Source organism: Mesoplodon densirostris, chromosome 2 (genome assembly GCF_025265405.1).
Source record: "Mesoplodon densirostris isolate mMesDen1 chromosome 2, mMesDen1 primary haplotype, whole genome shotgun sequence".
Lineage (NCBI taxonomy): Eukaryota > Metazoa > Chordata > Mammalia > Artiodactyla > Ziphiidae > Mesoplodon > Mesoplodon densirostris.
In genome coordinates this window covers 57,996,058-58,021,192 of record NC_082662.1, presented here as the reverse complement: position 1 = coordinate 58,021,192, position 25,135 = coordinate 57,996,058, and the positions used below count along the sequence as shown (strand labels likewise).

Genomic DNA, 25,135 nt, shown 5'->3' with positions numbered 1-25,135 from the left:
CCAGCTCTACAACAAATGCTAAAGGGACTTCTCTAAGTGGGAAACACAAGAGAAGAAAAGGACCTACAAAAATAAACCCATAACAATTAACAAAATGGTCATAGGAACATACATATCGATAATTACTCTAAACGTGAATGGATTAAATGCTCCAACCAAAAGGCACAGGCTTGCTGAATGGATACAAAAACAAGACTCATATATATGCTGTCAACAAGAGACCCACTTCAGACCTAGGGACGCATACAGACTGAAAGTGAGGGGATGGAAAAAGATATTCCATGCAAATGGAAGTCAAAAGAAAGCTGGAGTAGCAATTCTCATATCAGACAAAATAGACTTTAAAACAAAGACTATTACAAGAGACAAGGAAGGACACTATATAATGATCAAGGGATCAATCCAAGAAGAAGATATAACAATTATAAATATATATGCACCCAGCATAGGAGTACCTCAATACATAAGGCAACTGCTAACAGCTATAAAAGAGGAAATCGACACTAACACAATAATAGTGGGGGAATTTAACATCTCACTTACACCAACGGACAGATCATGCAACAGAAAATTAATAAGGAAACACAAGCCTTAAATGACACAACAGATCAGATAGATTTAATTAATACTTATAGGACATTCCATCCAAAAACAGCAGATTACACTTTCTTCTCAAGTGCACATGGAACATTCTCCAGGATACATCACATCTTGGGTCACAAATCAAGCCTCAGCAAATTTAAGAAAATTGAAATCATATCAAGCACCTTTCCTGACCACAACGCTATGAGATTAGAAATGAATTACAGGGGAAAAAATGTAAAAAACACAAACACATGGAGGCTAAACAACACGTTACTAAATAACCAAGAGATCACTGGAGAAATCAAAGAGGATATCAAAAAATACCTAGAGACAAATGACAGTGAAAACACGTGATCCAAAAACCTATGGGATGCAGCAAAAGCAATTCTAAGAGGGAACTCTATAGCTATACAAGCCTACTTCAAGAAACAAGAAAAAGTTCTCAAATAAACAATCTAACCTTACATCTAAAGGAACTAGAGAAAGAACAAACAAAACCCTAAGTTAGCAGAAGGAAAGAAATCATAAAGATCAGAGCAGAAAGAAATGAAATAGAAACAAAGAAAACAATAGCAAAGATCAATAAAACTAAAAACAGTTTCTTTGAGAAGATAAAAAAAATTGATAAACCATTAGCCAGACTCATCAAGAAAAAGAGGGAGAGGACTCATATCAATAAAATTAGAAATAAAAAAGGAGAAGTTATGGGGCTTCCCTGGTGGCACAGTGGTTGAGAGTCCGCCTGCCGATGCAGGGGACACGGGTTCGTGCCCCGGTCCGGGAAGATTCCACATGTTGCGGAGTGGCTGGGTCCGTGAGACATGGCCACTGAGCCTGCGCGTCTGGAGCCTGTGCTCCTCAATGGGAGAGGCCACAACAGTGAGAGGCCCGCGTACCGCAAAAAAAAAAAAAAAAAAAGGAGAAGTTACAATGGACACCACAGAAATACAAAGCATCCCAACAGACTACTACAAACAACTCTATGCCAATAAACTGGACAACCTGGAAGAAATGGATGAATTCTTAGAAAGGTATAACCTTCCAAGACTGAACCAGGAAGAAATAGAAAATATGAATAGACCAATCACAAGTAATGAAATTGAAACTGTGATTAAAAATCTTCCAACAAACAAAAGTCCAGGAACAGAGGGCTTCACAGGTGAATTCTATCAAACATTTAGAGAAGAGCTAACATCCATCCTTCTCAAACTCTTCCAAAAAATTGCAGAGGAAGGAACACTCCCAAACTCATTCTATGAGGCCACCATCACCCTGATACAAAAACCAGGCAAAGATACTACAAAAAAAGAAAATTACAGACCAATATCACTGATGAATATAGATGCAAAAATCCTCAACAGAATACTAGCAAACAGAATCCAACAACATATTAAAAGGATCATATACCATGATCAAGTGGGACTTAACCCAGGGATGCAAGAATTCTTCAATATACGCAAATCAATCAATGTGATACACCATATCAACAAATTGAAGATGAAAAACCATATGATCATCTCAACAGATGCAAAAAAAACTTTTGACAAAATTCAACACCCATTTATGATAAAAACTCTCCAGAAAGTGGGCATAGAGGGAACCTACCTCAACATAACAAAGGCTATATATGACAAACCCACAGCCAACATCATTCTCAATGGTGAAAAACTGAAAGCATTTCCTCTAAGATCAGGAACAAGACAAGGATGTCCACTCATCACTATCATTCAATATAGTATTGGAAGTCCTAGCCATGGCAATCAGAGAAGAAAAAGAAATAAAAGGAATACAAATTAGAAAAGAAGAGGTAAAACTGTCACTGTTTGCAGATGACATGATACTATACATAGAGCATCCTAAAGATGCCACCATAAAACTACTAGACCTAATCAATGAATTTGGTAAAGTTTCAGGATACAAAATTAATGCACAGAAATCTCTTGCATCCCTATATAGTAACGATGAAAAATCTGAAAGAGAAATTAAGGAAACACTCTCATTTACCACTGCAACAAAAATAAACAAATAAAAATAAAATACCTAGGAATAAACCTACCTAGGGAGACAAAAGACCTGTATGCAGAAAACTATAAGACACTGATGAAAGAAATTAAAGATGATACCAACAGATGGAGAGATATACCAAGTTCTTGGACTGGAAGAATCAACATTGTGAAAATGACTATACTACCCAAAGCAATCTACAGATTCAATGCAATCCCTATCAAATTACCAATGGCATTTTTTACAGAACTAGAACAAAAAATCTTAAAATTTGTATGGAGACCCAAAAGACCCCGAATAGCCAAAGCAGTCTTGAGTGAAAAAACAGAGCTGGAGCAATCAGACTCCCTGACTTCACACTATACTACAAAGCTACAGTCACCAAGAAAATATGGTACTGGCACAAAAACAGAAATATAGATCAATGGAACAAGATAGAAAGCCCAGAGATAAACCCACGCACCTATGGTCAACTAGTCTATGACAAAGGAAGCAAGGATACACAATGGAAAAAAGACAGTCTCTTCAATAAGTGGTGCTGGGAAAACTGGACAGCTACATGTAAAAGAATGAAATTAGAACACTCCCTAACACCATACGCAAAAATAAATTCAAAATGGATTAGAGACCTAAATGTAAGACCAGACACTATAAAACTCTTATTGGAAAACAGGAAGAACAAGCTTTGACATAAATCACAGCAAGATCTTTTTTGACCCACCTCCTAGAGTAATGGAAATAAAAACAAAAATAAACAAATGGGACCTAATGAAATTTAAAAGCTTTCGCACAGCAAAGGAAACCATAAACAAGACAAAAAGACAACCCTCATAATGGGAGAAAATATTTGCAAATGAATCAACGGACAAAGGATTAATCTCCAAAATTTACAAGCAGCTCATGCAACTCAGTATCAAAAAAAAACAAACAACCCAATCCAAAACTGGGTAGAACACCTAAATAGATATTTCTCCAAAGAAGATATACAGATAGCCAAAAAACACATGAAAGAATGCTCAGCATCACTAATCATGAGAGAAATGCAAATCAAAACTACAATGAGGTATCACCTCACACCAGTCAGTGGCCATTATCAAAAAATCTACAAACAATAAATGCTGGAGAGGGTGTGGAGAAAACGGAACCCTTTTGCACTGTTGGTGGGAATGCAAATTGATACAGCCACTATGGAGAACAGTATGGAGGTTCCTTAAAAAACTAAAAATAAAACTACCATATGACCCAGCAATCCCACTACTGGACATATACCCTGAGAAAACCATAATTCAAAAAGAGACATGTCCCACAGTGTTCACTGCAGCACTATTTACAATCGCCAGGACATGGAAGCAACCTAAATGTCCGTCAACAGATGAATGGATAAAGAAGATGTGGTATATATATACAATGGAATATTACTCAGCCATAAAAAGGAACGAAATTGGGTCATTTGTAGAGACGTGGATGGATCTAGAGACTGTCATACAGAGTGAAGTAAGTCAGAAAGAGAAAAACAAATATCATATATTAATGCATATATATGGAACCTAGAAAAATGGTACAGGTGAACCGGTTTTTAGGGCAGAAATTGAGACATAGATGTAGAGCACAAACGTATGGACACCAAGGGGGGAAAGTGGTGGAGGGTGGGGGTGGGGGATATTGGGATTGACATGTATAGACTGATGTGTATAAAATGGATGACTAATAAGAACCTGCTGTATAAAAAATAAATAAAACAAAATTCAAAAAAAAAATAAGAGTCCACAAATAGCATTCCCCTTGGCCACAGTCCCCCTCTCCCAAGGGAACAGATAAAAAAAAAAAAGAAAGAAAATCTCAGAAACCATAGTGAAGCATTCTTTTTTGAAGTGCTGTATAGCAAATAGTCTTGATAACCCAGAGTATGATACCATTTGGGAAAATACTGACATCAACAACACTGAGTTGAAAAATGATTCAGAAAAAAACAGAATCTGAATAAGAAAAAGAATTCCTTAATGGATTTCTTTGACTTTTACTTTCCTTATGAGAGTGATATGATTTAAACAAAATCTTTACCTAAGTAATTCTAAAAGAGCTCTTTCAGTAGATATAAAACAAAAATTTTAAACAATGAGAAAGCATTGTAAAGTAAATAGGCAGAGCTTTTTCTTTCTTAGCAGTGCAAAAGCAGTGGTGTATCTTAAAAATCCACAATGTCTTCGATTTAAAGAATTACAACTAACTAGAAAGAGTGGTAACTAGAAGGAATCAGAGATTACTTTTAATTTGGATAACTCATAACAGATTTCAGAGAGGAGTGAGGATTTAACTGCCTCTTGAAGAATGGGGAGGAATGTGAAGCATATCATAAGTATTATTTTAAAACGTTTTCTTACAGAACTTTTTCTTCTCTCAGATCAGACCTGTAACCAGCAGTGTTACTGCAAGACACCCAGGTCACTAGAGAAATACTCAGCTACCTCCTGGGTAGGTCACGATCCTAACAGATAACATCTTCGTAATATAACAGCAACTACAATTATCAGGTGCTTATTATGTATGTGCCAGTACATTTTCTCTCTGTTTATGCATAAACACATAAACACACACACACACTTATATGTGTGTGTATAATTTATTTTCTCTTTCATTTCCTACACACTGACTAGTTTGGTTCAGAAACTTTGTTGGTGCATACAGAAGTCTAATTATTTGATTATCTCATAGGTTTAGACACCCAAATAACACGTGCTAGTTAAAGTAAAATGAGAAAATATAATTCTGAGAAAAACTAAGTTGTCCTACGCCTTCACTAAACAGCTCTTTGGTAACAGCTGTTCTTAAACATGAGTTCACATTTTAAAGCCTAGTATAATACCATTATAGACGCCGCTGAGAATCCTTACTTGGATCACATCTTTAGCTATTATCTAGTACAACTAGATAAAACATTTATACATTTCCATAAACATTATAGAAATTATTAGCCCAAGAGTAGAGTCAGCAAGTCAGTCTGTCAATCTGTCTTTCTCTCTTCCCCCCATTCCCTCCCTTCCTCCTTCTCTCTTTATCTTTCTCATTCACTGTTATACACACACATATATATATACAGATTTGTAAGTCTGTATTGCTTCTGAATTTTCTCTCTAATTGGCAAGGACTTAAAAATTAGTATCAATGTCACAATGCCCCTTTAGGGTGTCTCCATTTGGGTCATTTTTATTTGCTAGTCCATAGTACTCTAGTCTGATTTAAATAGATCCACAGGGTACCAGAAAATTTCATTAAAATAGTTCTCATATGCGTGACTCTCCTTTAAGACCATCCACGGACAATGGTTCCCACAGCTCTGTTCTCTCCTCAGCGAGTCTCCATGCTATGCTCAGCAAAACCACAGCTTTAACACAGCCGACTGGACCACTTAAAGATGCTAATGCCAGGCAAAACTGAAAGTGGTCTGTATTCACTTTGGAGGACACTTTATTGGTATGATAAAATTGTATAAGTGGGAAGAATCTGGCCTATCATTTCTATGGAAGAATAAGTGACTTGCTAACTTTCATTCAGTGAGAATCAATATCCACAAAAATTTCACATAGCCTACCTTAGACATATTCAGTGTTCACATTCTAGAAAAGATTTTAGGGACTTCCCTTGTGGCCCAGTGGTTAAGGATCTGCCTTCCAGTGCAGGGGACGCAGGTCAGTCCCTGGTTGGGGAACTAGGATCCCACATGCCACAGGGCAACTAAGCCTGTGCGTTGCAACTACTGAGCCCAAGTGCTCTGGAGCCTGGGCACCACAACTAGAGAGAAGCCCACACACTGCAACTAGAGAAGTCCACACACCGCAACGAAAGATCCCGCATGCTGCAATGAAGATCCCGCATGCCACAACAAAGACCTGACGCAGCCAAATAAATAAGTAAATATTTTTTTAAAAAAGATTTTAAACTTCCAAGTTGATGGCACTTAAATTTGACAGGGATTTTTTTACTACATAACCAGTATTTCTGTGTCTGATATTTCTTATAAACATCTACTAAATCTCACTTAAAAATATTACAATGGCATTAATCACATCTTTAAGCTTGGCACATCAGCAGTGTGGATTGAAGGGTTACAAGAGTGGATATTTCTGGTTTTCATTTTAAAGCCAACAGGAAGCATGCGGATAATTATAAGTCAGAACTACTGAAAAAGGTTGTTAAACATATAAATACATATTTTAAAGTAGTATCCCTTTAATAAAACCCTACAAAAACAGAAATATAACTCAAGAGAATCACTCCAAATTAATGAAAGCATCCATTCAGCAGGAATATATAATAATTTTAAATGTGTACATGTAGTATAACCTCAAAATAACATATGTTTATTATAATGTAGCTTTGAAATGTATATGGTGAAAATTCAGAGTACCGCAAGGAAAAAGACAGATATCCACATATATGGTAGAAAATTTTAATACACTCTCCTAAAGAATGAATAGAACAGCAGACACAAATACATGAGGATATATGAGAATGAAATAATACTAACAAATGATAATGGAACAAAAACATTAACAAATTTGACATACATTGAACTCTGCTCCCCCAAACTGTAGACTGCATATTATTATTATTATTATTTTTTTTTTTTTTTTTTTACCGGTACACGGGCCTCTCATTGTTGTGGCCTCTCGCGTCGCGGAGCACAGGCTCCAGATGCGCAGGCTCAGCGGCCATGGCTCACGGGCCCAGCCGCTCCGCGGCATTGTGGGATCTTCCCGGATCGGGGCACGAACCCGTGTCCCCTGCATCGGCAGGCGGACTCTCAACCACTGCGCCACCAGAGAAGCCCGACTGCATATTATTTTTAATCACCAATGGGGCATTTACAAAAAACTGACCATGTACAAAGACATAAGGCAAGTTACAAACAAATCCAAAGGACTAAAATCATACAGACCACGTTTTCTGCCCACGGTGTTTTTAAAACAGAAAAAAATAGCAAAAATATAACTACACAAATGCCATATATTAGGACATTAAGAAAAAAAGTAAGCCACTGGGCAAAAAAGATATAATATATTTTAAACTGATGATAGTGAAAAAAGCATCTCAAAACTTAAATTATTTCATGCAGATAAAGCAGTACTGAGAGGAAATTCAAAGTCAGAAAGAAACATCATTCTTAATGTGACATGACTTCACCTGTGAGCACTTCAGATCAACATTATACCTGAGGTCCTAGGCAAGGCAGAAAGAGAAGTGGAAAAGTTTTAAGGATTATAAAGGAATAAACAAAACTCATTATTCATGAATGACAAGAAAAGTGGAAAATCCCGAAGTATCTATATGTAAGCTGTTTAACTTAATTACAAAACTTAGCAAGATTGCTGGTGGAAAATATAACTACCTAAAACCAAGCATTTAAAACCCTTCCCAACTTATTATATGAAGCCAGTATTACTCTGATACCAAAACCAGACAAAGACATCACAATAAAAGAAAACTACCGACCAAAATCCTTTATGAATATAGATGCAAAAATACTAGCAAACCAAATCCAGCAATGTATAAAAAGGATTATACACTATGACCAAATATGATTTACCTCAGGAATGCAAGTTTGATTTAAAATGTGAAAATCAATCAACATATCAATCATAATAATAGAATAAAAGACATGATATGTCCATAGAAAAAGGGTTTGACAAATTCCAATGCCATTTCATGACAAAAACACTCAACTAGGAATAGAAGAGAACTTCTCCAACTTGATAAAGCTGCATATGAATAACCCATAGCTAACATCATACTTAATGGTGAAAGACTGGCTGCTTCCCTGCTAAGATCAGGAACAAGACAAAGTTATTCACCTGCACTTTCTATTCAGCTAGAGGTTTTAGCCAGGGCAATTGAGCAGGAAAAAGAAATAGAAGGCATCCAGATTAGAAACAAAGAAGTAAAACTATCTCTATTCTCAGATGATGTATGTAGAAAATAATAAGGAATTCACAAAAACTATATTGCACCTAATAAATAAGTTCTGCAAGGCTGCAGAATACAAGATCAATGTACAAGAATCATCTCTACTTCTGTGCATTAGCAATGAACAATCTGAAATACAATTAAAACGTAATTCCATTTCCTATAGCATCAGAAATAATAAAATACTCAGGAATATTTTCAACAAAAGAAGTGCAATTATTTGTACACTGAATGCTATAAAACATCACTGAAAGAAATTAAAGAATACCTAAATAAATGGTAAAACATCCCACGTTCATAGACTGAAAAACAATTTTATTAAAATACTTCCCAAATTGATTCAATGCAATCCCTTCAAATTTATAGCTACATTTTGTATATATATTGACAAGCCGATTCTAAAATTCATATGTATTGATATATGCAAGGGAATAGCTAAAACAATATTGAAAAAGAAGAACAAAGTTGGAGGATTCACTTCTGATTTCAAAACTTGCTTCAAAGCTACAGTAATCAAGACAGTGTGGTACCTGGTATAAAGATAGAAATATAGATCAATGGAACAGAGTTGAGATTCCAGAAGGAAACCCTACGTTTTTGGCAAAATGATTTTTGACAAGACACTTAAAAATGGGGAAAGAATGGTCTTTTCAACAAATGGTGGTGGGACAAGTAGATACCCAAATGTGAAAGAATGAAATTGGTCCTTTCCTTCATTCCATATATTCAAAGTAATCAAAAACCTAAACATAAAAGCTAAAACTCTCATATTCTTATAAGTAAAACACAGAAATGAAGCTCTGCAACCTTGAATTAGGTAATGGCTTCTTAGACTGAAATTAAGTATAAAAATAGATAAACTAGACTTAAAGTTAAAACCCTTGGGCTTCAAAGGATACCATCAAAAAAGTGAGAAAACTCACAGAATGGGAGAAAATATTTGAAATCCTATATCTTAAAAGCGATTGTACACTATATAAAGAACTCTCACAACACAACAATAAAAAGACAAACAATCCAATTAAAAAATAGGCAAAGAACATTTCTCATAAAAAAGATATATAATGGTCAATAAGCACATGAAAAGGTGCTCAACATCATCAGTCATCAGAAAATGCAAATCAAAACCATAATGAGTATCACTTCACATCCACTATGATAGCTTAATCAAGGTTCTGAACTGTGACAAATGTTGACAAGGAGGCGGAGAAATTGGAACCCTTGTACATTGCTGGTGGGAATGTAAAATGATGAAAACTGCTTTGGAAAATAGTTTGGCAGATTTTCAAATGTTAAACATAATGTTACATATGACTGAACAATTCTACTCCCAGGTATATACCCAAAAGAGATGAAAACATACATTCACACAAAAACTTGTATGCAAATATTAGTAGCAGCACTATTCATAATAGCCAAAAAGTGAAAACTACCCAAATGTCCATCAACTGATGAATGAATGAACAAAATGTGATATATCCATATAAGGGAATATTATTTGGCCATAAAAAGAATGAAGTACTGATCCATGATACAGCATGGATAAACCTTAAAAACATGCTAAGTGAAAGAATCTGTTCTCTAAAGTCCCCATGATTTTATTCATCCAGAATGTCCAGAATAGGCAAATCCATAGACACAGAAAGTACATCAGTGGTTTCCAGGAATCAGAGGAGGAGGCATGGGGAGTGAATGCTAAGGGGTATGGGGTTTCTTTTGGGAGTGACAAAAATGCTCTAAAATTAGATAGTGGTGATGGTTACATAACTCTGTTAACGTACTGAAAACCAGTGATTTGTACACTATAAAAGGAGGAATTTTATGATATGTGAATTATAGTCCAATAAAGCTATTATTTTTAAAATACTTTTAAAGGTCAAGTTTATCTCTATATGGCAGTAACAGAAACACAATGAATTTTTTGAAAAGATTCATTTAAAATAACTTCAAAAATATGCAGTTCCTGTGAATAAATCAAACAAGAAGATGTTCAAGGACTCCTAAGGGAAAAATTAGACTATGTTTACATTTATCATGTTAGAGAAGACCTAAATATATTGAGAGACAGTCATGGATTCTAGAACTGAATATTTACAAGGTATCAATTTCCTTTTAATTGTTTATAGACTCAAAACAATCTCAATAGAATCTCCATTAAATTCCTAACAAATTTTTTAGAACTTGACAAACTGATTGAAAAAATGTATATGGAAAGATAAAGGGCCAAGGAATGCTATAGCACTCCTGAAAAAATTTCACCAAGTGGGAGGATTTACTCCCCTACCTACCAGATAGCAAGACAGTTTAAACCCGTAGTAATTACAGAAAGAGGTCAAAGGAACAAATACAGAGCCCCAAAACAGCCCCACACATATTATCAACTCTTGATATTTGAAAACAGTAAGTACTTGTTGTTTTAAGCCACTAAATTTGGGGGTAACTTGTTACACAGAAATGGGTAACTAATACATTGCTGCTCACCAGTATTCTCAGATTTATTTTTTCTTTTAGAGCAGAGGTTAACCTTCCCCACCTCCTTGAAGTTAGGCATACCATATGACTTCTTTTGCGTCTAAAGTATGAGTGTAAATCATTCATGTCATTTCCAGATGGAGGCATTTAAAGCTAGTTCATGATTACCCACACTTCTTTTTCCCATACCATACCAACTGGGAAAGTCCTGTGTTCCAGATTGTACAGCTACAGAATGACAGAGGTTCCCTGAATTTAGACCTGACAATAGTTGCCCTGGAAAGTTGCCTTAATCCAGAGGAAACTTTTCTTGAATGAAGAATAAACCTTTATTGCATTAAGTCAATGAGATTTGGGGATAATCTGTTACCGCAGCGTAACCTAGCCTATTTTTACAGATACTAGGCTCGATCTCACTAGTAATTGAAGAAACAAGCAGTAATGATACAATACATACCTATCAGATGGGCAAAAATTAAAGGTCATGATAATACTAAATTTTGGCGGGGATTTAGAGGAATGAAAGTAGGAATATAAATTGGTGGAACCATGCTGGAAAAGTGTGACATTATCTAATAGAGCTGATATCTGCAAGCCCTGTGTTCTAGTAATTTGACTAGCAGTTTTATACTCTAAAGAAACTCCTGCATCTAAGCACCAAGACATTTGTAGAAGAAGAATCGTAGGTGGTTTATTTATGGTAGTGAAAGAAAGAAAGGGACAGAAGGAGGGAGGGAGGGAGGGAGGAAGAAGGAAGAAGGGAAAAAGGGAGGGAGGGAAGGAGAGAAGGACAGAAATGACCCAAATATCCTTAAACAGAATGAGTAAAAAATAAAGGTATTATATTCACATAATAAAATATATCCAGTAATGAAAACAAACAAACAACATCCACTGTCAGCAACAGCATTCAATTATCAAAAAAAATTACTGAGCTCCCCTTATATGCTGGGCTCTATTTCAGGTACCAGGCTCTATTGTGGAGCAAAACAGGAAAAAAAAAATCCACCCTCATGGAGTTTGCATTCTAATAGAAATGAGACAGGAAAAATGGGACAGGAAACATGATTAAGTCATACAGTATTTTTAAAGGTAGTAAGTACATGCGGAAAAGCAAAGGAAAGGGGAAAGCGTTTTGCAAGGTAAGATGTACAATTTTAAATGTGATAATCAGAGTAGGCTTCACTGAAAAGGAGACAACTGAACAAAGATTTAAAAGAAGTGAAAGTAACAGAGTAAGTCCTGTGGTATCTGGGAGAAGAGCATTCCAGCCAGAGCAAAGATGGTCCCTGATATACTTAAAGAATAGCAAGGAGACCAGTGTAGCTGGAACTGAGTGAATGAGAAAAACAGCAAGAATTGAGATCAGATAGGTAAATGGGAGAGAAAAAAAACAGGTAGCACCTTTATAGGTAATTCTAAGGATTTGGGTCCTTTAAGACTTTACTCTGTGTGAACTGGAAAGGCACTGGAGATTTTGGAGGAAAAAAGTGACATGATCTGAAATATGTTGCAAGAAAAGAGCTCTAATTGCAATTTTGAGACTGGATTATGGAGGGAAAAGGATGAAAACAGGGAGACCAGTTAGGAGGTTCTTGCAATAATCCACGTGGAAGATGGTGTCAGCTCAGACTAGGATGGCAGCCATGCAGGTGATGAAAGTAATTATATTCAGGAATTATTTTGAAGATAGAGCAAAGAGGACTTCCTGACACATTACATCTAAGGTATGAGGGAATGGAAGATATCAAAGATGACTCCATGTTTGGGGGCATGAGCAACGTGAAGGATGAAGGTAGGGAAGGCTGCAGATAGAGTGGGCTTGGGCAAGATGAAGATTCCATTTGGAGCATGCTGAACTGGAGATGTCTACTAGACATCCAAATGGAAATGTTGAGCAGGCAGGTGGACATAGAGGTCTGAAGTTCAAGGAGATAACTCAAAGCTTGAGCTATCATTTTGGAGGCATCAGTGTACAGATATAGAGATTGCATGAAATCATCAAAGAGTGTAGAAAAAAATGAGCTCCTAAGGACTACAGCTTAAGATATTCTAAGGTTAAATCCTCTGAGAGCAGAAGAGAGATCAGCAAAGGGGACAGAAAGCAATGGCTAGTGAAGAAGGAGGAAAAATCAAGAGTACATGGTGTCCTGGAGGTCAACAAAGAAATATTACAAGGAGCAGAGAGTGATAACTGTGACAATGCTACCAACAGGTGAAGTAAGATCAAAGGTGACAACTGACTACTGGATTTGGGAGAGGTGATGTCACCGGTGACAGGAATAGTTTTGGCAGAGTACTGAAAAAAAAAAGAGTGATAGAAGTAGGTTTAAGAGAGAATGTGAAGAAATGAATCAATGACAGGGAATATAGACATCTCTTTTTAAAAGTTTATGCTTTCAAATGGAGGGGATATGGCTTAGTCTCCTAAGCATAACATTAAGCAAAAGAATCTATGAAAGAGTGCCTCCTCTATTCATATAATTTTTTTAAGTAAAAGGAAAATTGTGATTAGGAAGGAACAAGCAAGAGGTTTCTGGGTATTGGCATGTTCTCTTACTTGTATGGTAAATAATGGGTATTTGCCTTGTAATTATCTGTTATAATGATTTGCTACATTATTTGTCAACCAGTACATTTGTTTTATGTACTCTTCTCCCTGTGTATGTCATAGTTCAAAAAATTTAAAGATTAATAAGATCATGTGTATGAAAAGACAACAGGTAATATCACTACAGAGTTAAAAGAAGTTTTAAAAAATATTTGAGGAGGAATATTTCAAATTATAAGCAGACCAAATTTGAACTGAAACTCCAGAAGTTTATATGTACTAGGTCTGGCCAGGAGGCGAACACTTGTGCCTTTCTGCTTTAATTAAAAGTGGAATTTGTAAATCACATAAAAATCTTAAAAGAATTAGAGCAGACTGTAAGCCCTTTTCTTCATTTTTAACTCCACAGGACATGTTTTTTAGTATGTGTTTGGCTCTCAGTAGGAAAAATGCAGTGCAATATCTGCCAAGGCAATTCTTTTCTTTTTCTGGATATTTTTTAAGTTTTATTTCTAAGACCCCTTGGGATACTGCACTTCACAAACACAAAACTTTTCGTTATATAATAGTGATCTAACTGTGAAGACACACTGTTTTTTTTTTTTAATTCATTACAAAAGAGGAATAGAGCTTCTGCCAACCATGATGGCTCTCCCAAGCCATGAATGAGTTGGACCATGAGCAGATCCATCCACTGTTTTCAGTTGTTTTCCAATAAGCGACTAGAAGCCAGGATATTTGAGTTCTACTACTCTCTGTTCATTCAACAACCAATTTCTTTAACATTCTGGGCATCTCTTTCAAAGGAGATGATCATCTACATCACCAGAGACTATGATGGAAGACAAATGACTGAATAATTGATGACACTTCCAGTCCAAAGGTGAAAAGGCAATGAAAATAAATTTAAATGTGTTCATAAAAGAGTACTTCAAATCTACTCCACTCTTCCAAATGGAATACAAAGCACATGCTAGGTGCAAACACAGTGTTTTATTTTAGATCAAAGCCACCAAAAAGAGCCAGAGACACTTCTAAACCTATCCCAAATACTGATGACTAAGTCTCAAATAATTTTGAATTACAAGGAACAACAAAATCTATGCTAATATTCTGTCTGCTAAAACAAGTCAACAGTTGTTTGTTGTTTTTTATCAAAAGGAAATAAAAATCTCGCTGACACTTTATAGTACACACTTCTTGTACAACTTTGTGTGTGTCTGTGTGTCAATTCCTAATTTCTGGTTTATCTGTTTAGTTAACTCTGCTATTTTTCTAGGATTCATCCCAAGACAACTAAAATGCATTACTAAAATTGGCACCTTTGCTACTGAACTTAATTTCAGAGAGGCTCTAAAGTGGTCTGAAACCATTTTTTTAATATCCTGCACACAACTTCATGCTAAAAAGTAACACTGTTCAAGAGCAGAAATTGATAGGAAAGGTGCAATTTTTGTTTTCCTCCAAAACAATGTTTATTTCCTCCAAATATACAATACTGAAAGTGAATAAGTACTATACTAAAGCCACATGTTTTTGTTGCAGTGTTGCAAATATTAACTTCAAGTTGAACATGATTCTTTAAGCTAGACTCAGAGATGACCTAAATATTTACATATAAACTACATATTTCTGAGCTCTTTTATAAGTGTTTTTCTCTTTAAGTTTTGGTTGGAAAACCCTAAAATCATGAGTCATAAATGCATATGAACAAACATGCCAAGATCAGTATACATTTTTAAAATTTCATGAAATTACGAATCTAGCAATGTTTGTAACATGTTAAAAAGTTAAAGAATTATAAATTGTTAAGTTGGGAAACATCTTAGATATTATTAAAAGGCCCTCAGAACTTGACAGATGAGGAAACTGAGGCCCAAATAAACTAAAGTAACCATAGCTGTCACCATAAATGGCAAATCATACCAAAAGCCAGATGTCCTGACTCCAAGTCCAGAGCTCTGAAAGAGCTATTTGTTTCAACATACTTTAATACTTAAGGAAATGAAAGTTAACAGAGGACACTCCAGGCAGCCCCTCAATATAAGGAACTCCCTCAGGCTTACAAGAGCCAGTCTCCTCTTCTGCTTGCAAACCCAAGTCCTAGAAATAACACCCCCAAATACCCACTTTCTCAAATGGCCTCATCCTACCTGGGGTTTCCAAAATGATTCCTCGGTTGGGTCTCTTTTTCACATCCCTACAAGTCCCTTTAAATAAGTGCTTTGGTTGGGATTGGGTTTTCTTGTTTTTGTTTTGTTTTATTAATTTGCTTGGGGAGAGCCAGAGATGGTGGAAACAGAAGCTCCGGGCTAAACCATCCCTAGAACACATTTTTTTTTCTTTCGTCATCCAAACCAACAAATCCTTCCTCCGGGCCCCAGGGCTTACTGGTTTCCGTCGCAGTCCCTTCAGTTTCCAAAGTAGGAAGGAGACCTGGAAAAGAAGTTGGCCAGGTGGCACTTCCTTTCGGGGGCGCCCGGCAGGTGCGCACCCAGGCTGGGCTGGCTGCCCTCGGGCGCGCGCCCCGACGCGCCTTGCCCCGGGGGAACGAGAGCCCCCGCCGCCCCTCCCGCCTGGCGCGGGCCGCTCCGGTGGCGCCGCCGGACCCGCCCCGGCCTCCCGGTCCCCAGGTGGCCAGCGGGCTCCGGCCGGCCACGCGCGCCCCAGCGCCCGGCTCCTCGCGTGGCCGGGAGAGGGAAGAGGTGGCAGAAGGGGGTAGAGGAGAGAGAGAGTTGGGTCCCACCTCGAGGCCCAGGTCCCACCCAGGCGGAAGCAGAGATGGCGGCGGCGCGGGGGCTCGGCCGGCTGTAGGCTCTGCGGTGGGGCGGCTCCAAACTCCCTGCCGAAGGTGCCGGGCAGCTGTCAAGAGAGAGGAGGCAGCGGAGTGTGGAAGGAGGGGCGGGCTGAGAGGGAGCGGAGGGAGAGGCGGGAGTTGGGGGAGAGAAGGGAGGAAAGGCCGGGTCGCCGCCCGCGCGCCCCGCGCCCTCCGCCACCGCTCCCGGGGCGGCAGGAGTGGCCCCTGAGCCGCCAGGGCGGCCGCGCAGGTGACGGGGGCGGCGGCGGGGATGCGGCTGCGCGTGGCGGCGGGCCTGGGGGAGGAAAAGCTAGGAGTCTGGGGAGAAGGACCCTCTGCCCGCAGGGAAGCCGAGACTCGAGGCGAACTCGGCAGAAAGGTGGCGCCACTACCTTACCCAACTGTCAGCTACCGCGCGCCCACTCTGAGCCCGGGGGTCTCAGGCCCTGGACTGCGCCCTGGGGTTCCCTCTGTCCCTCCCACTTACAGACTTCCAGGCCTCTGTGCATCAGGTGTGCAAAATGCTACAGTAGAGATTGTAATAATCGGGAGGAGTGGGAAAGAAAAGCGAAGTGGAAAAGACCAGAAGTAGTGAGGTAGTGAGTTTCCTGTCACTGAGAATGTTTCAGCCAAGCATTTTGGTCATATTTGTCAGGAAGGCATGATTCGTTTCAATCTTGAAATTCAATGGCGTTTGACGTAGTAAGTAAAAAAAAAAAAAAAAAAAAAAAAAAAAAATCCGTCCTTGAACAGTCTGATTCTGACCCCAAAGTAATAATCATTTTCTTGCTCTCCACTCAAAATGTTCACTCATTGATTTATTCATTAATACATTTTTGTTGAGGCCCTACTGAGTGCCACACAATATGCTAGGTGCAATTATTATGTTCCTTGAACTTGGAGTTATGACAAGCAAGTATGCATATAATTACCAGTTGTGATGGATGATATGAAAGAAACCAACAGAGTGAGGAAGAAAGAATAAAGGGGAATAGAGCACTCTGGAGTGGGTGGATGGTTCATTTTCAACGGAACTTGCCTAACATCCTCATAGGAAGAAGCATCAGAGACACAGAAAGAACTTAGCCCAGAGATGGGTAGAGCCAGAAGCAATGTCTCCCTGCTCTCTGACCCAGACACTTGGCCAACCTGTGGAGCTTTGTAAACGGAACTTTTCCCCCAGAGGAATATCGTCCCAGGGTCAGTATCACTTTAATGGAGACAAATGTCTTCACTGGATGAAAATAAGAATTGGAGTAGAAGTACTGACTTCCTCAAATTATTGTGAAATAAAACAACCCAAGAGAATCCTTAATGAGATAGTTGCTATGAACTAGCGTATTAGTTTTCTAGGGTTGCCTTAACAAATGACCACAGGCTCAACGCTTAGTACAAGAGAAATATATTTGTTCACTATTCTGGAGGCCAGAAGTCCAAAGGAGATATCGTCAGGTCCATAGACTTCCCCAAGGCCTAGGAGAGAATCTTTCCTTGCCTCATGCAGCTTCTGGCGGCTCCAGGACTCCATCAGCTTATGGCTAAATCTCTCCAACCTCTGCCTCTATCTTCACATGGCCTTCCTCTCTGTGTCTGTGTCTTCTTCTCTTCTGTCTCCTTTAAAGACATTTGTCATTGGAATTGGAAACCATCCAGGTAATCCAGGGTGATCTCAGCTCGAAATCCTTACTAATTAAATCTGCAAAGACCCCTTTTCCAAATAAGGTCACATTCACAGATTCTAGAGTTTAGGATGTGGACATATTTTGGGGAGAAGCCACCATTCAACCCACTAAAGCTAGTAAACTAATAGGGGCCAAAATCATTGCCTACTGTGGAATCAGGGTGCCATTCCAGGACCACTATTCAAAATTGCACTGATACTAAGCATAATTAATTATTTTATTGTGAACTGCTAAAATTGTGTCATTAAACCTGGGCTTATGAGGAGTAACTGTAATAAGGAAAAGAAGTACAGAGGCTCAAGCCTTTAATTCATGTCCGAGTCATAGGAAATATTTGAAGGCCAAGCATAGCTTGCCAGAATCTACCATTGTTAAATTAATACAGAGATACACTCCACATCCATATGTATGGATTTCTGATAGTGTGATCTAATACTGAATGTCTGCTAGGCACCAGGCTCTGAGTCATGAGCTCCTATGCAGCTTACATTCTAGGTTATGGGACACGTTTGAAACTCATTTCCTCTGGCACAGTGTCTGATGCATACCTGAAACTTGATAAAGAGTTGTTGAATGAAGAGATGAGTACAAATAAATCACTATCAATCAACTAGGCAATTATCACCACACTGAAAAACATCTCCATAATAAGAAGATAAGATTCATTAGAGCAAAACAGATTAACACCCTGACTCATTCAGTATTTTCCCGAGTGAAGGAAAAATCCCTAAAAGGAAACCTTTGATTTAAAAAAGAAAATAATGAGATCACCTATCTTCTCTTTTTAAAAAAAATCAATATGTGCCTATTTACACAGATACAAATCCTGCTGGGAACAATCAATTATAACTGAAGTTATGGTTACTGAAAGTGAATAAAATATTTTGTCCAAGTATTTTGGTTGATAGTTTCAACTATTAATTTCATTATATTGATGCATTACTTCTTGAAACTCTTTACAAACAATGATTTCAATGACTCCACTCTCTCCTGGTTCACGTCTTTCCTCTTTGAGTTTCCTCCTTGCTCTTCTACTCTTACAATTATAAACCATCTACAAATATGTTACTATCTACTAAACTGAGTCCTACTCATTGACTTACTTGGGTCATGAGCCCATCTCTGAATCAGTCATGGTGGCCAATAACTTCGAATATGATGACCGTACAGGTGTGAGTCACCTGTGCACTCCTGGAAAACAAGAAATGGGAAGAGAATTGATCTCACTCTAACCAAATAACTTACAGTGGGGGAAAAGTGGTACCTCAAAATAAAATTAGGTTGATCTTACTGAAGGAGCAGTGGGCGAAAAAGCCCAGATACATATCCACTACATTAGACACTCAAAAAGTTTTGCTGTGAACTGAACATAGTTTTAATTGAAACAGTTGACACTTCACCGTTTTCATGGTGTTCTAAATGTTTCATAGAAAGTTATTTGTAAAGAAATGACAATTGTGACTATTGATTATGTGTCTGATTACCACACAAATCTTAAAATTTTACATTTACAAGGACTTTGAAAAATGTTTTTATATGCATTGGAGACCATATATTCAAGCACGTGGGCTCTGGAATCTGATTGTCTAAGTTTTTATGCACACATATTATGAAACATTGAATAAGTTCCTTACCCTCTTTCTGTCTCAGCTTCCTTTTTTGTAAAATGGAGATGATAATAACCACCTCGCTGAAATGTCATCAGAAGTAATGAGATAGCCACTATGCCTTTAGAATGGTACTTATTACCTAGTACTCTATTATGCTTGCTTGTTATTCATCTCATTTAGTCTTCAAACATCTCTGGAAAACATTTTGGTACATTGCTGTATGCTGATAATTTATTTTTCCCTTAATAGATAATCAATATCTATTGTGTATCAGGTACAATTACCAAGATAAAGAGCATGGGTCCTTTATTCCCAAAAAGAGTAAAGTGAGGATTCCCAAAGTTCAACCAGGTTGGTGTAGGGCACTCCATTCAGGGGAACAGAGGGTGGAAAGAAAGGCACAGAGGAGGAAAGGCATGGTACCTTAGGGAAATTCAAGCAGTATACTAAGACCTCAGGGTATGTTCAGAAAAGTATACCTGGAAAAGTACTTAGAAGTCTAATAGGAAGAACTTTGAAGGTCATGTGGATTTTTAAGGTCATCTGGACTTTAACCATTATGCATGATGAAATGTTGAAAACTTTTAGACTTAGGAATTATATTTTCAGGTTTGTAGGAAGGAAAGCACATCCCGGGTGTGTTAAGTATGGTGGAAAAGGTAGAAGATAAGCCTAGAGCTAGGGATAACAGTGAAGAAACTAAGCCATTGCAGTAGACCAGTGCTTCTCAAACTTCAGTGTACAACCAAATCAATCTTGGGATATTTAAAACACAGATTCTACTTCAGGAGTGCTGGGGTGAGACCCTGGAGTCTGTATTTCTAATAAGCTTCCAGGTGATGTCAATGCTGCTAGTCCCCAGTAGGACAACAGACTACTTAAATACCACTAATGCCATTGACAACAAAAAGAAATTTATATGTAATGGACATCAAACTTTTAAATCCTCATGGAGAAATAATTTGCAGCTTATACAACTGCTAATTGAAGAACTATTACGTACAGCAAGCTAATAAGGTAGAATTATTTTATTTTGATCCTTAAAATATCTCTGAGAATAAATCCTTTTAAAGTCTGAATATCCAAATGAAAATTACTAGGGTATATGTGAGGAGGCAGCTGGGTTCATGAAAGAAGCATAATAGAGTATACTGTGATGGTTTCTTTATGTGTCAACTTGGCAAGGCTACAGTCCCCAGTTATGCAATCAAACTCTAATCTAGGTGTTGCTACGAAGATATTTTGTAGATGTGTTTAAAGTCCATAATCAGTTGACTTTAAGTAAGACAGGTTATCCTAAATAATCAAGATGGGCCTGGTTCAGTCAGTTGAAAGGCCATAAAAGCAGAGCTGAGGCTTCCCTTTTGAAGAAAAAATTCCACCTGTGGACAGAAGTTTCAGACCATGACCAAGAGTTCTAGCTTGCTGTTCCTGGCAGTCTGCTCTATGGATTTTGGACTTGCCTGGCCAGGCCCTGCAATCACATGAGCTTTGCAATAAATATCTTACTATGTATCTTCTACTGGTTCTGCTTCTCTAGCTGAACCCTAACAAATTTTGGTAACTGGAAGCAGTGTGCTGCTATTAAAAAGACTGAAAATGTAGACATGGCTTTGGAATTGGGCAGTGGGCAGAAACTGGAGGAATTTCAAGGAATATGATGGAAAAAACCTATCTTGCCTTAAACAAGCTGTTAGTAGAAACATGAATGTTAACAACTCTGCTAGCAATGACTCAAAAGGAAGTGAGGAAAATGGCAGAAAAAAACATATATCACCTTAGAGAGTGCCTAAATCATCACTTATAGACTGTTGGTAGAAATATGGACGTTAAAGTGGCTGCTGGTGAAGACTAAGAAGGAAGTGAGGAACATGCAATTGGAAATTTGAAGAAGGTGGATCCTTTTTATACAGTGGCTGAAAGCTTAGCAGAATTGTGTCCTGCAGTTATGTGGAAAATAGAACTTGTATACAATGAAATTGGACATACAACTGAGGAGCTTTCCAAGCAAAGTGTTGAATATGCATCCTGGCTTTTGCTTACTGCCTATAGTAAATTGCAGAAAGAAAGAGGTGAATTGAGAAAAGAACTCTTTTTTTATTTTATTGAAGTATAGTTGATTTATAATGTGTTAATTTCTGCTGTACAGCAAAGTGATTCAGTTATACATTTATATACATTCTTTTTTAATATTCTTTTCCATTATGGTTTATCATAGGATAGTGAATATAGTTCTCTATGCTATAAAGTAGGACCTTGTTGTTTATCCATTCCATATATACTAGCTTACATCTACTAACGCCAACCTCCCACTCCATCCTCCCCCAATCCCCTCCCCATTGGCAACCACAAGGATGTTCTCTATGTCCGTGAGTCTGTTTCTGTTTCGTAAATAGGTTCATTTGTGTCATATTTTAGGTTCCACATATAAATGATATCACATGGTATGTGTCTTTCTCTTTCTGACTTACTTCACTTAGTGTGATAATCTCTAGCTGCATCCATGTTGCTGCAAATGCATTACTTTTTTCTTTTTTATGGCTGGGTAGTATTCCGTTGTATATATGTACCACATCTTCTTTATCCATTCATCTGTCGATGGACATTAACATTGTTTCCATGTCTTGGCTATTGTGAATAATGTTGCTATGAATATAGGGGTGCATGTATCTTTTTGGATTACAGTTTTGTCTGGATATACGCCCAGGAGTGGGATTTCTGGATCATATGATAATTCTATTTTTAGTTTTCTGAGGAACCTCCTTACTGTTTTCCATAATGGCTGCACCAACTTACATTCCCACCAACAGTGTAGGAGGTTCCCCTTTTCTCCACACCCTCTCCAGCTTTTGCTATTTGTAAAGTTTTTAATGATGGCCATTCTGACCAGTGTGAGGTGATACCTCATTGTAGTTTTGATCTGCATTTCTCTAATAATTAGTGATGTGGGACATCTTTTCATGTGCCTCTTGGCCATTTGTGTTTCTTCTTTGGAGAAATGTCTATTTAGGCCTTCTTCCCATTTTTTGATTGGGTTGTTTGTTTTCCTTTTTGTTGTTGAGTCGTATGAGCTGTTTGTATATTTTGGAAATTAGGCCCTTGTCAGTCACATTGCTTACAAATATTTTCTCCCAGTCTGTAGGTTGTCTTTTCATTTTGTTTATGGTTTCCTTTGCTGTGCAAAAGCTTTTAAGTTTGATTAGGTCCTGTTTGTTTATTTTTGTTTTTATTTCTATTGCCTTGGGAGACTGACCTAAGAAATCATTGGTACAATTTATGCCAGAGAATGTTTTGCCTGTGATCTCTTCTAGGAGTTTTATGGTGTCATGTCTTATGTTTAAGTCTTTAAGCCATTTTGAGTTTATTTTTGTGTATAGTGTGAGGGTGTGTTCTAACTTCATTGATTTACATGTGGGTGTCCAACTTGAGGAAAGAACTCAAACAAAAAGGAACCAGGGCTTGATTTGAGACGTTCTCAGCTTATCCAGTTTCAAAAAAAAAAAACACAAAAATTAAGAGATTCACTACCAGGAAAGCATTCTGCAGAGAAAAAGCCAAGAATGTGGCTGGTCAACCTTTGGCTAATACGTCAGAAAGATTAATAAGTCAGAGTATTCAGTCCCACAGATCTCTCTGGAGAGATTGACTCATAGTTCCCCTCAAAGCTCCAATATAGAGATGGGATTATCTGGGGAACATCTATAGACAAGCCTCTGTTCTTCTGGAGTGAATTCCTTTAACATATGCAGGAGACCTCATAGATTCTTGACAATTTTATACCAGTAGAAACACTGCCAGCTTGGAATTAAAGAGACAGCATACAAAATGGAAGAAAGCTGTTGGACCTCCAAATTACCACATACAGGAAACAGGCTGATAAAACTACTCAGTTGCAAACACAGCTCATACAAAAATCCTGGAGCCCACTACAGACTTAATGAATAAAAGCCTCCAGATATGGGGAAACAGAACTGTGTATTTTTTTTAATATCTATTTATTTATTTTTGGCTGCGTCAGGTCTTAGTTGCAGCACGTGGGATCTTCACTGTGGCCCAGGCCTCTCTCTAGTTGTGGCACATGGGCTTAGTTGCCCCGCAGCATGTGGGATCTTAGCTCCCCGACCAGGGATCGACCCGTGTCCCCTGCGTTGGAAGGCAGATTCTTAACACTGGACCACTAGGGAAGTTCCCAGAACTCTGTATTTTAATAGGCACGCCAAATGAAACTAGAGAAAATTTGCTTTTGGAAGCAAGCAAGAATTACAGTTTATCTCAAACACTGGAAAGACAATCATCAAAAGATGTGGTAGTTTTTTCTGTATATAGCTCCTGTAAACCAAACTAAAATCAGTGAATAGAAAGCATAGGTAGCTAAATTTAAACCAAATCAAAGAAATAACTTTCTAGCTCTCACACCCATTAGAAGTGAAATGGGCTTCCTGGTGAGTCCAGGCCAACAAACTGATCCAGAATCAAAGCTTGAGTATCAAGGTTCGGCCTTCTTGCTGTCTTCAACAAGAGGTAATGTTTGATCACATCTCAAGAAAGATCAACTACAAGAATGGATGGGAAATGTGGTTTATTATGTTTATCTCTAGGCTGAGTTTCCTAGTGATTTGTGAAGCTGTTTATAGAAGATGAGAAACTAAGGAGACTTCTGTCCAGGTTTCATAGCTATTTGTCTTAAGAATTTATTTTAGCTTATCAATTTCATGATATTTATTTCTGAAAACATTTTGACTGCAAACTTAGGGATTAACAGGCAATGTCGCATGAGTGCTCTGATCTAAATATGCATGATTGGCCTGAAAATAGAGTTGTACTTATGTTGACTATTATTCCTACCTGGAACAATTGTCATATGAATAATGAGAAATCACATTTTTCTTATGTGAGATACAGGTACATATGTATTCTGTAGGTAATGCTCAGTAAGTTAACTGCATAATATATATTTATCTTTCTCTTTTCAGTTGTAAACTGTGCTTAACAGGATGATAATGAAAGGAATGATAAAAATATCAAACATTCAAAAAAATTTTTTTCCACCATTCAGCTTTATTTTAGTGCTGGTTTTTGGTTCCCCATGAACTGCATGAGTGATCATCTTGGCCACCTGACTAGAGCCCTTGAGGACTGGGCACTGTGGGCAGAATGCCTCTGAAAAGAGCTGAAGATAAAGGAATCATACTTATCTTTAACATCACTGGGGAAGGCCCAGGCTGAGGGCAAGGAGAGGTTCCAGTGCCACCTGGGGAGAAAACAGGAGAGGCTTGGGCACCAACTCCTAGTGGTCCCTCAACCTGGTGAGACATTAAGTCCTTCATCACTAAATATTTTTAAATAGAGACTAAAAGACTGTCCATCAGAAATATTGTAAGACAACATTGGGTGGGAAAGAGGTTAGACTAGAGTGATGGTAATTAAGGCCCCCAGCACACCGAATAACCTATGATTTGGAGCTGCAACTTCA

The 25,135-nt window shown here is 37.9% G+C and overlaps 1 protein-coding gene across 2 annotated transcripts in view; it reads right to left on the bottom strand.

The window, feature by feature from the left end:
• Positions 1 to 16,418, bottom strand: part of LEPR (leptin receptor) — a 92,497-nt gene extending 76,079 nt beyond the window's left edge. For both annotated transcript variants that reach the window (XM_060084369.1, XM_060084377.1), the window contains exons 1-2: positions 16,320 to 16,418; positions 15,965 to 16,009 (exon numbers count right to left, since the gene is read on the bottom strand). The gene's annotated coding sequence lies outside the window, so the exon portion shown is untranslated. The remainder of the gene's footprint in view (positions 1 to 15,964; positions 16,010 to 16,319) is intronic.
• Between the last annotated feature and the right edge of the window lie 8,717 nt (positions 16,419 to 25,135).